The following is an 8,909-nucleotide window of genomic DNA, read 5'->3' as shown; positions in this document are numbered from 1 at the left end:
GCCAGCCTTGGCCGACCAACGAGCGGAATCTCCCGAGGCTCGGTCCCTCGGATGCCAGGCTAACCCGATGACCATCCCGGGACCAGACTAGCCTGAAGCCCCGACCGGTCGCCTCGGCTTGCGCCAGCTTTGGCCGACCAACGAGCGGAATTTCCTGAGGCCTAACCCTCGGATGCCTGGCTTAGCGCCGGAAGAATTTCCTGAGGCCTAACCCTCGGATGCCTGGCTTAGTGCGCGGAAGAATTTCTGAGGCCTAACCCTCGGATGCCTGGCTTAGCGCCGGAAGAATTTCCTGAGGCCTAACCCTCGGATGCCTGGCTTAGGCCGGAAGAATTTCCTGAGGCCTAACCCTCGGATGCCTGGCTTAGCGCCGGAAGAATTTCTGAGGCCTAACCCTCGGATGCCTGGCTTAGTACCGGAAGAATTTCCTGAGGCCTAACCCTCGGATGCCTGGCTTAGCGCCGGAAGAATTTCCTGAGGCCTAACCTCGGATGCCTGGCTTAGTGCCGGAAGAATTTCCTGAGGCCTAACCCTCGGATGCCTGGCTTAGCGCGGAAGAATTTTGAGGCCTAACCCTCGGATGCCTGGCTTAGCGCCGGAAGAATTTCTGAGGCCTAACCCTCGGATGCCTGGCTTAGGGCCGGAAGAACTTCGAGAGTCAGGAGTCGGCAAGACGCTGCCAAGAGTTAAAAAGAAAAAAAAAGAGGAGGACGAAAGCGAGATGAAGAAACATTCGACTTGTATTAATTTTCATTGTTTCAGGGCCAAGGCCCATACAATTTGGCAAAATGCCGACATACAAAAAAAGAGGACAACGAAAGGTACAAGAGGTCAGCTTGGAGGAACCCCCGGGTCGGGAGCGTCGGGCTCGTCCGCAGGGGGTAGGGAGGCGGTAGGAGAATCAGCAGGCGATGGCGCCGGAGAGGAGTCGAGAAGGGAAATCCCACTCAGGTCAACTTCGGGGTACTTAGCCGACACCCTTGCCAGGCCCTCCTCGAAGCCTAAGATGAAGGATTCGGACCCCGCGTCCGACGCGTCACGGACGAACTCGTCAGACTGCGATAGGCCGTACCGCCTCCGACATATACGGGTGAACTCGGCGGACTGACGATAAGCCTGTACGCCTGGCGCCCGATCTCCGCACTCTTCTCGGCCAGCGCCGCCTCTGCTCGCTCCGTAATCTGAGCTTAGCCTCCAAGACCTTCGCCACAATCCGGTCTCAGCCTCGGAGGAGACCTCAGCAGATTAGCCTGAGCCTCCTTATGCTTCGCCTCGGCAGCAGTGCGAGCGGCCTCAGCTCCTCCAGGCGCGAACGGAGCTCTTGGTCGTTCGCGCGGGACCTCTCCAAGGCTGACTCCAATTCGCCCAGTTTGGCTTCAAGACCGGGTTCGGTTGCGGGCGCTGTCGGCAGACCGCTGAGCCTTCTCCACCTCTCTCGTAGTCCGCGACCTTCCGGGACTGCTTTCAGCTCGTTCCTCCGCCTTCTTAACCCTGCTTTCGAGGCCGAGGCGACTTTGAGTTGCTCCCGAGCTTCCAACAGTTGCTTCTCGAGGGCGGCGAAGCCGAGGCCCGCTCTTCGGCCTCCCGGAGCCTCGCCTCGGGTCCCGGTCGTCCTGCCGCCACGGCCTGGCCTCCCTCTCCACTGCTTTCAGTCGGTCCTCGGCCTTCGCCAGAGCCCCGCCTGTTCCTTGTAGCACTCCTCTAGACGGATCATGTACTGGGCGAGCTAAGAGATAGAAAAGTGAGGGCGTCAGGCGGAGAACAACGAGCTAATAATGGTGAAAAGCGGCCAGAAGAACACTCACGACATGAGACAGACCAGTGGCAGCCCCGACGTCAGAGACCCCCAACTCCCGGACCCGCGACGGTCCTTCTCCAGCAGCACTGTTCGATGAGGTTTCGGGCGCCATCGGTAGTGAAGGCCGACCCCCGATTTCTCCCGGAGCCGGATGGTGGTTCTGCAGCCTTACCCTTATCCATCGCCTGGGAAGAGTCTGCTGATTGTGCTCGGGGCGGGGTCACTCCAGGATTGATAGGGCCCGCTCGGCCGGGGCCTCGCGCGTCCTCCTCGATCATCAGGAGCCGGCTGAGTCGAAGGCCGGACCGGGGACCGATCACGCCGACCCGTCCGTCTCGAGCGGGCTCGGATGATACCTCCGGAATAGCGGCAGTCTCACCACCGGAGGGCTGATACAGCGTCAGCTGCCGTCCGTGCCCACGGCGTCTCCCTGATCGGTGGGCCCAGACTCGTCGGTCGGCGTCGGAGGCACCTCCTTGCGGGACTTCTTCGCCGCGGAGCCCGGCTCGGAGGAGCTCGTTTCCTCCTCCGGACCGCTTCCAGTAGGGACGACCTACCAACAGCCGGTCCCTTGTCCGACCGCATGACGTCGTCAATCTCTGCAACAAGAACGAGATGGTCGGGGCTGAGAAACCGAAGGAAAGAACGAGACGAAGAGGAGAAAAGAGTCAAAAAAGAAATGGTGGCGGGCTCACGGTCGGTGGGGACCGAGCTCAGACCGACATTCACCAAGGTATCCTCGGAAATAAGGCGGGCCACCGGGGGAGCTGGCCCTCGGCAACCAACCCCTTCAAGCGGCCAAGCCATCGGATTCCTCCCTCGACAGTCTCGATAGGCCGATCGGGGACTTCATCGGCGTCTCCCAGGTCGCCTGATTTCCCAAGAGGGATCTACATCGATGAAGAAGAAACGCTCCTTCCAGCCGTGAATGGAGGAAGGAGCCTCTTTGACGAGGCCGCACCCTCGCCGCGCCGCAAAGCACCACCACCCTTTGTCCTGGGGTGGCCACTCAGGCTGTAGAACTCCCAAAAATATTCAGAGTGGCGGGAATCTCGTGCATGCGGCAGAGAACCTGGAAGACCGTCAGGGCACGCCACGAGTTCGCACCAGTTGCGTCGGCGCAACTCTTAAACCCCGGAGTACCTGCACGACTAAGTCCGAAGGGGGAAAGCGGAACCCGGCCTGGAGAATGCCCTCATTGATGGCGATCTTCCTGGAGGAGGATGGGACATCCTCTCCTCAGGCCCCGGGAGCGTAACGTTGCAGGCCTCGGAAGGTGGTACCGAGCCACGAGTTTGTCTAAGTCCTCGGCGACCAGCTCCGACTTAATGGGTCTGCTCTCACTTCGTCCATTCCTAATGGCCAATAAACCTACGGTCAGGACGGGGACAAGAAGGGTGAAAGAACGGAACGACTGGGGTACACTAGTACAAAAGGAGAAAGTACGAAGAGCCCTAAGTAGAAGAATGGGGTAACTCACCGGAAGAGAAGGAAGAACGGCTCCGAGAGCGTCAAAGGAGAAGCAAGCGAACAGTCCGACGGCAACAACGGCAGCGCAAAGGGGAAACTCGAAAATGTCTGTAAAGAGGAAGACGGACGGGGGAGGGCCCCCGGTTAAATAGGCGGAAAGGCGGGTGATGCCTCGATGACGCCAGAGGACGCCTGGCCGCCGAAGGGTCGCTCGCGCCCCAAAGGCAAATCGACACCATTAAGGAAGGATGTCCGCCGAAATCCTCAGACTGCCAGGTCAGCAACAACCGCCATACGCCATAAAGAAGGCGGGGAGCTCGAAGCGCGCGCGCCTCTCCGAGGGATGGCGGCAATCTCGAAGCATCACTCCCTTCACCCGTTCCCCTTCTGGTTCCAGGCTCGGAAGTGGGGGGCTACTGTTACGGGGGAACTAAGCCGCCATGCTCCACGTGACAGGCACGCGCGCCCATGAAGACTACGGCTGTCCTTTGATCCAGCAATCCGACCCCGAGTCGGACATCTTCGGCTTCGCGGCCCGACCTCGAGTCGGCTGCCCTTCGATCCAGCAGTCCGGCCCCGAGTCGGACATCTTCGGCTTCGCGGCCCGACCCCGAGTCGGCTGCCCCTTAATCTAGCAATCCGACCCCAAGTCGATATCCTCAGCACCGCAGCCCGACCCCGGGTCGGCTGCCCCCTGATCCAGCACTCCGACCCCGAGTCGGAGATCTCTTGATAACGACAGGCTGCTTCCCAGAGGCACGCCGAGGCCTCCTGCTCCACTACTCCCTGCAACGGCTGTATCCGATGCTGTTCCACGATCTCCTGTATCAGCCGTACAAAGCGGAACTCCACTACGCCCTGTCATGGCCGTACCCAGCGCTGCTCCACGACGCCCTGTAACGGCCATGTCAGTGGCCACTCCGCCGCGCCCACGATGACAAACCCCCTCAGAGACCCCCCAGCCAGGTATATATGCGGCTGGGGGAGAAGGGGGGGTAAGCAATATCTTCCAAAGCACTCTCTTGCTTGCGATTATTATCTCTCCTTCTCCTCCAATCTCCTCTGACTTGATCGTCGGAGGGCCCCCACTACCCTAGAGGTGGTGCGAGGCTTGCTCGCAGGTTTCCCGGTGGAAGGTGGAGCGTAACCAACACCAACCAAGACAACTCAGACGGAACCCCGTTCACACCGCTGTGTCAATCGTTCTCGGTTTGGACCACCAGCAACAGTTGGCGCTAGAGGAAGGGCCTGATCTCAGAGCGATCGTAATGGCACGGCGAGGTGTCGTGGAGCTTCCAATGCCTCCGGTCGCGGGCCTCTCGCGCCTCCGGCCGGGAGGCCGCTGCGTCTCCAACACATTCTCAGCAACACTCACCATTCCACCCCCGATTCAGATGGTCGAAGCCGCTCAGTTCGACCAGTTAGCCCAGCAGGTCCGCACCCTCGCGGAGGCAGTGCAGAACCTGCAGGGTGTGATGTCTCGGCGCCGCAGCGGGCCCAGGAGCCGCTGCTCCCTGAGCGCTCACCTGTCCTCCTTAACCCGCGCTCCTTCCTCTCCCATGGGGAGGAGCGCCGGCGCGAGGAAGATTCTCGAGCACGGTCCATTCTGCCGGGACCGTCCCATCGAAGCTGCGCGGGGTACAAGAGGCGGGCCCGGGCGCGTTCCAGACCCCCCAGTCCTCAAGGAACCCGCGCTCCAGTCGGTCCCCCTCTCGGTGCTCCTTGTCTCCCACCCACCGGTCGCGCTCCCTGTACCGGCGGGTGGACGATCTCCACGACAACTCCAGGTCCTGAAGGGCCACTCTAAAGATCCCTTCGCCGACTTGGAGATCTCCTCCCAACCGGCGCTTGCCTCGAGGATCCTGCGGACCCCAAATCCGCCGGGATTCAAAATGCCGCGATCGAGCCCTATGACGGGGCGCGGACCCGCGGGATCACGTAGAGAGTTTCAGGACTCTTATGCTCCTCCATGGAGCATCAGATCCTCTCCTCTGCAAGGCCTTCCCGGCGACCCTCCGTGGCCCAGCCAGGGCGTGGTTCGCCGGCCTGGAGGCTGACTCTATCCAGTCCTTCGACCAGTTCACTCGCCTCTTCATCAGCCATTTCGCCGTCAGTAGCCGGCGGCGATTGGTTTCCGACTCCCTCTTTGATGTCCGGCAAAACGAGGGAGAAAGCCTGCGGGATTACCTTACCCGCTTCAACAGGCTACATTGGAGGTTCGGAACCTGAGCCAGGAGGTGGCTCTCTCAGCCCTGAAGCGTGGCTTCCGGAAGGCAGACTCACCTTCTCCCTGGACAAACGCCTGCCCGGAGCTTCCGGAGCTGTTTCCGGGCGAACCAGTATGCAGACGCCGAGGAGGCGGCCGCCCACCGGAACAAGGAGGCCGCCGAGCCCCTCTAAAGCTCGGGAAGAAAAGGCGAAAAGAGGCACCCCAGAGGAGGAGTCCGACGCCTCAACATCGGCGCAGAACCCGTCACCGGCGAGGAACCACGGCGCCCCACGCCCTCGTTCTCCGCACCGACGCTTCAACCGGTACACCCCACTCCTGGCCCCCCGGGCCCAGATCCTTATGGAGGTCAAGGGGCGGGAGAACCTCCCGGTCCCGAGGCAGATGAAGAAAATCCCTGGGAGGAGGCCCTCTCGAGCGTACTGTGAGTACCACCGAGACCACGGCCACGACACCGAAACTGCTTCCAGCTTCGGGACGAGATCGAGGCTCTCATCCGCCGAGGGCGTCTCGGTCGATATGTAAACGACCGACGTCCCCCCGCAGACCCGCGCCGGCCGACCCGGCCCCTCAGGAGCCTCGGGAGCAGAATCGACCCGTCGCGGGCGTGATCCACACCATCACTGGGGGCTGCTCTCGGCCTGTGAGGAATGCAGGGGGCTCGGTGGAAGCATCAGGGGTGGCCGTCGCGAAGAGGCAGCGGGTCGGAAATGTAATCACTTTTGTGATGAGGATGTAAAGGGGGTTCAGACCCCCCATGATGATGCCATGGTGATCTCCCTCACTATGGCGAACTATGATGTAAGGCGTGTTCTTGTAGATAGTGGAAGCTCAGCTGATATTTTGTTTTACGAGGCCTTCCAAAGATGAGCTTGTCCGACAAGTGTTGCACAAAACATCCACCCCCGCTCATAGGATTCACTGGAGACGCTATCTCGGCCGAAGGTGCCGTTGAGCTGCCTGTGACTGCGGGCGTTGCACCCGCAGAAGCCACGGTGCGGCTCGGGTTCTTGGTCGTCCGTGTTCCCTCGGCCTACAACGCTATCCTCGGACGACCCGGACTGAACGCCCTTCGCGCGGTAGTCTCTACATACCATTTGCTAATGCGGTTCCCCACGGCGGCCGGGATGGAGAGGTCCGAGGTGACCAACCGACCGCACGGCAATGTTTTCTAGCAACTCTCAAAGGGAAGAAGCCCGTGGAGGCCCTAAGCGTCGAGTCCCTTGACGCCAGAGACGAGGTGGCTTTGCGGCACGGGGAGCCGGCCGAGGGTGTGATCGAAGTTCCCCTTGAGGAGGGTCGCCCGGACCGTACGGTCCGGGTCGGTGCCAACCTCGACTCGGAAGCTCGGCTCAGGTTAGTAGAATTCCTCCGAGCCAATGCTGATGTATTTGCCTGGTCGGCGGCCGATGTTCCTGGGATCGACCCGGAGGTCATTTCTCACGCCCTCAACGTCGACCCAACCCACCGACCAGTAAAGCAGAAGAAGAGACACTGTGCCCCGGATCGGATCCGAGTGGTCGACCAGGAGGTAGACAAGCTCTTGGTAGGATTCATAAGGGACTTATCAAATATTTTTCAATATACACATTTATCGAAGTCACAAATGGTAAAGCCATATGATAAAATGACTTGGTCAGACTTTTTATGCCACTGTCTATGAGCTTGTTTTAACCCATATAAAAATTTAACTAGCTTACACAGTTTATCTCTTGACCAGAAGCTACAAAATCTTCTGGCTGCTCCATATAAATTTTTTGGTCTAACTCGCCAATAAGAAAGACAGTTTTCACATCCATCTGATAGATTTCAAGTTTATATGATGCTGCCAATACTATAAGCACTCGAACTGTAGTTATCCTGGTGATTGGCGAATAAGTGTCAAAATAGTCCATTCCTTTTCTTTGACTAAAACTTTTAACAACTAATCTAGCTTCATATTTTTCAATGGATTTATCAAGATTTTGTTTTCTTTTAAAGATCCATTTGCATCCGAGTGGTCTAGACCCTGGAGGTAAGTCGGTTAACACCCATGTATTGTGTGAAAGGATTGATTCTATCTCACTTTAATGGCTTCCTCCCATAAAGGTGCATCACTAGATTTCATCGCTTCAACATATGTCAAAGGTTCATCTTCAACAAGGAATGTCTAAAAGTCATCTCCTAGGTTTTTCTCTATCCTAGGTCTCTTGCTCCTTCTAAGTTCAACATTAGGTTCTATTTCAGTGTTATCATTTTGTGATTTAGAGGATTCTTCTATTTTTAACTTTTTCTTTTCTTTCATAGGGAATGCATTCTCAAAAAAATACTATATCATCCGATTTTTTAATATTGTTCGGTGTGATGTCAGGTACATCTGATCGTACTACCAAGAATCGGTATGCATTATTATTTTCTGTGTACCCTATAAAAACTGCATCAAAAGTCTTAGGAGACAATTTAGTCATTTTGCTAGAGTTAATTTTAACTTTCGCAAGGCAACCCCAAACTTTGAAATATTTTAGACTAGATTTTCTACCCTACCATAACTCATATGGTGTTTTTTGGTTATCTTTAAATGGTATATGGTTAAGTATTTTACATGCTAAACTTAGAGCTTCGTTGAAAAGATCAAAACTAGTAAGCATGGAGTTAATCATATCAACAAAAGTTGTTGCCCAAGGTGACAAGCCAAGAGGGGGGGGGGTGAATTGGTTTCTCTAAATTTTTATTACCTTAATTGAGTCAATTGATGAGTGAGTGAAGTTAAAACAATACACAATTCAAACACACAAGAAGTATAGTGGTTCGGTGCTCTCCCAAGCACCTACGTCCACTCCCCAAGCGACCCCTTGGGAATTCACTATAATCCCGTGGATTACAGTTGGATTATTTTCCGGGCTCACAATGCAAAAACCTTTACACTTTAGTTTTTCGGGATCACCAAAAACCTATGTTGGTTTTACGGCTCACCAACAAACCTTGATAGTTGGTTTTTATGGGTTCACCAACAAACCTACACCGTTGGTTTTACGGGCTCACCAACAAACCTTTATAAGGTGATTAAGAACAAGAAGAAAGATGAAACTCCTAGATGAGCAATTATAACAACTATGAGCTACTAAGAAGAGTTTAGAATATAGTTATCGCTTTGATGAGACTTCTCTCTTCTTTGTCAAGATTGCTTCACTCTTCAAGGGTTGATGGAGCTCTTAATGTTTCTTGGAATCTGCTCAATCACTTCCTTTTGGCACTTTGAATGAAGCACTTGGATGAAGAAAATTAGGGCTCTTATCTTTCTTGTGTAAGCTTTGATATTTTGCAAAAAGGATGTCTTCTCTGATGAATGTGTCACTTTAAATATTTTCCTCATCCATTGGACACCTCCCATTGGTTAGATTTCAAAAACTAACCTTACTTGCTGTTGGGAGGTCA

This window comes from Phoenix dactylifera, chromosome 1, assembly GCF_009389715.1.
Source record: "Phoenix dactylifera cultivar Barhee BC4 chromosome 1, palm_55x_up_171113_PBpolish2nd_filt_p, whole genome shotgun sequence".
NCBI classification, from domain to species: domain Eukaryota; kingdom Viridiplantae; phylum Streptophyta; class Magnoliopsida; order Arecales; family Arecaceae; genus Phoenix; species Phoenix dactylifera.
Note: the sequence above shows the minus strand (reverse complement) of the source record.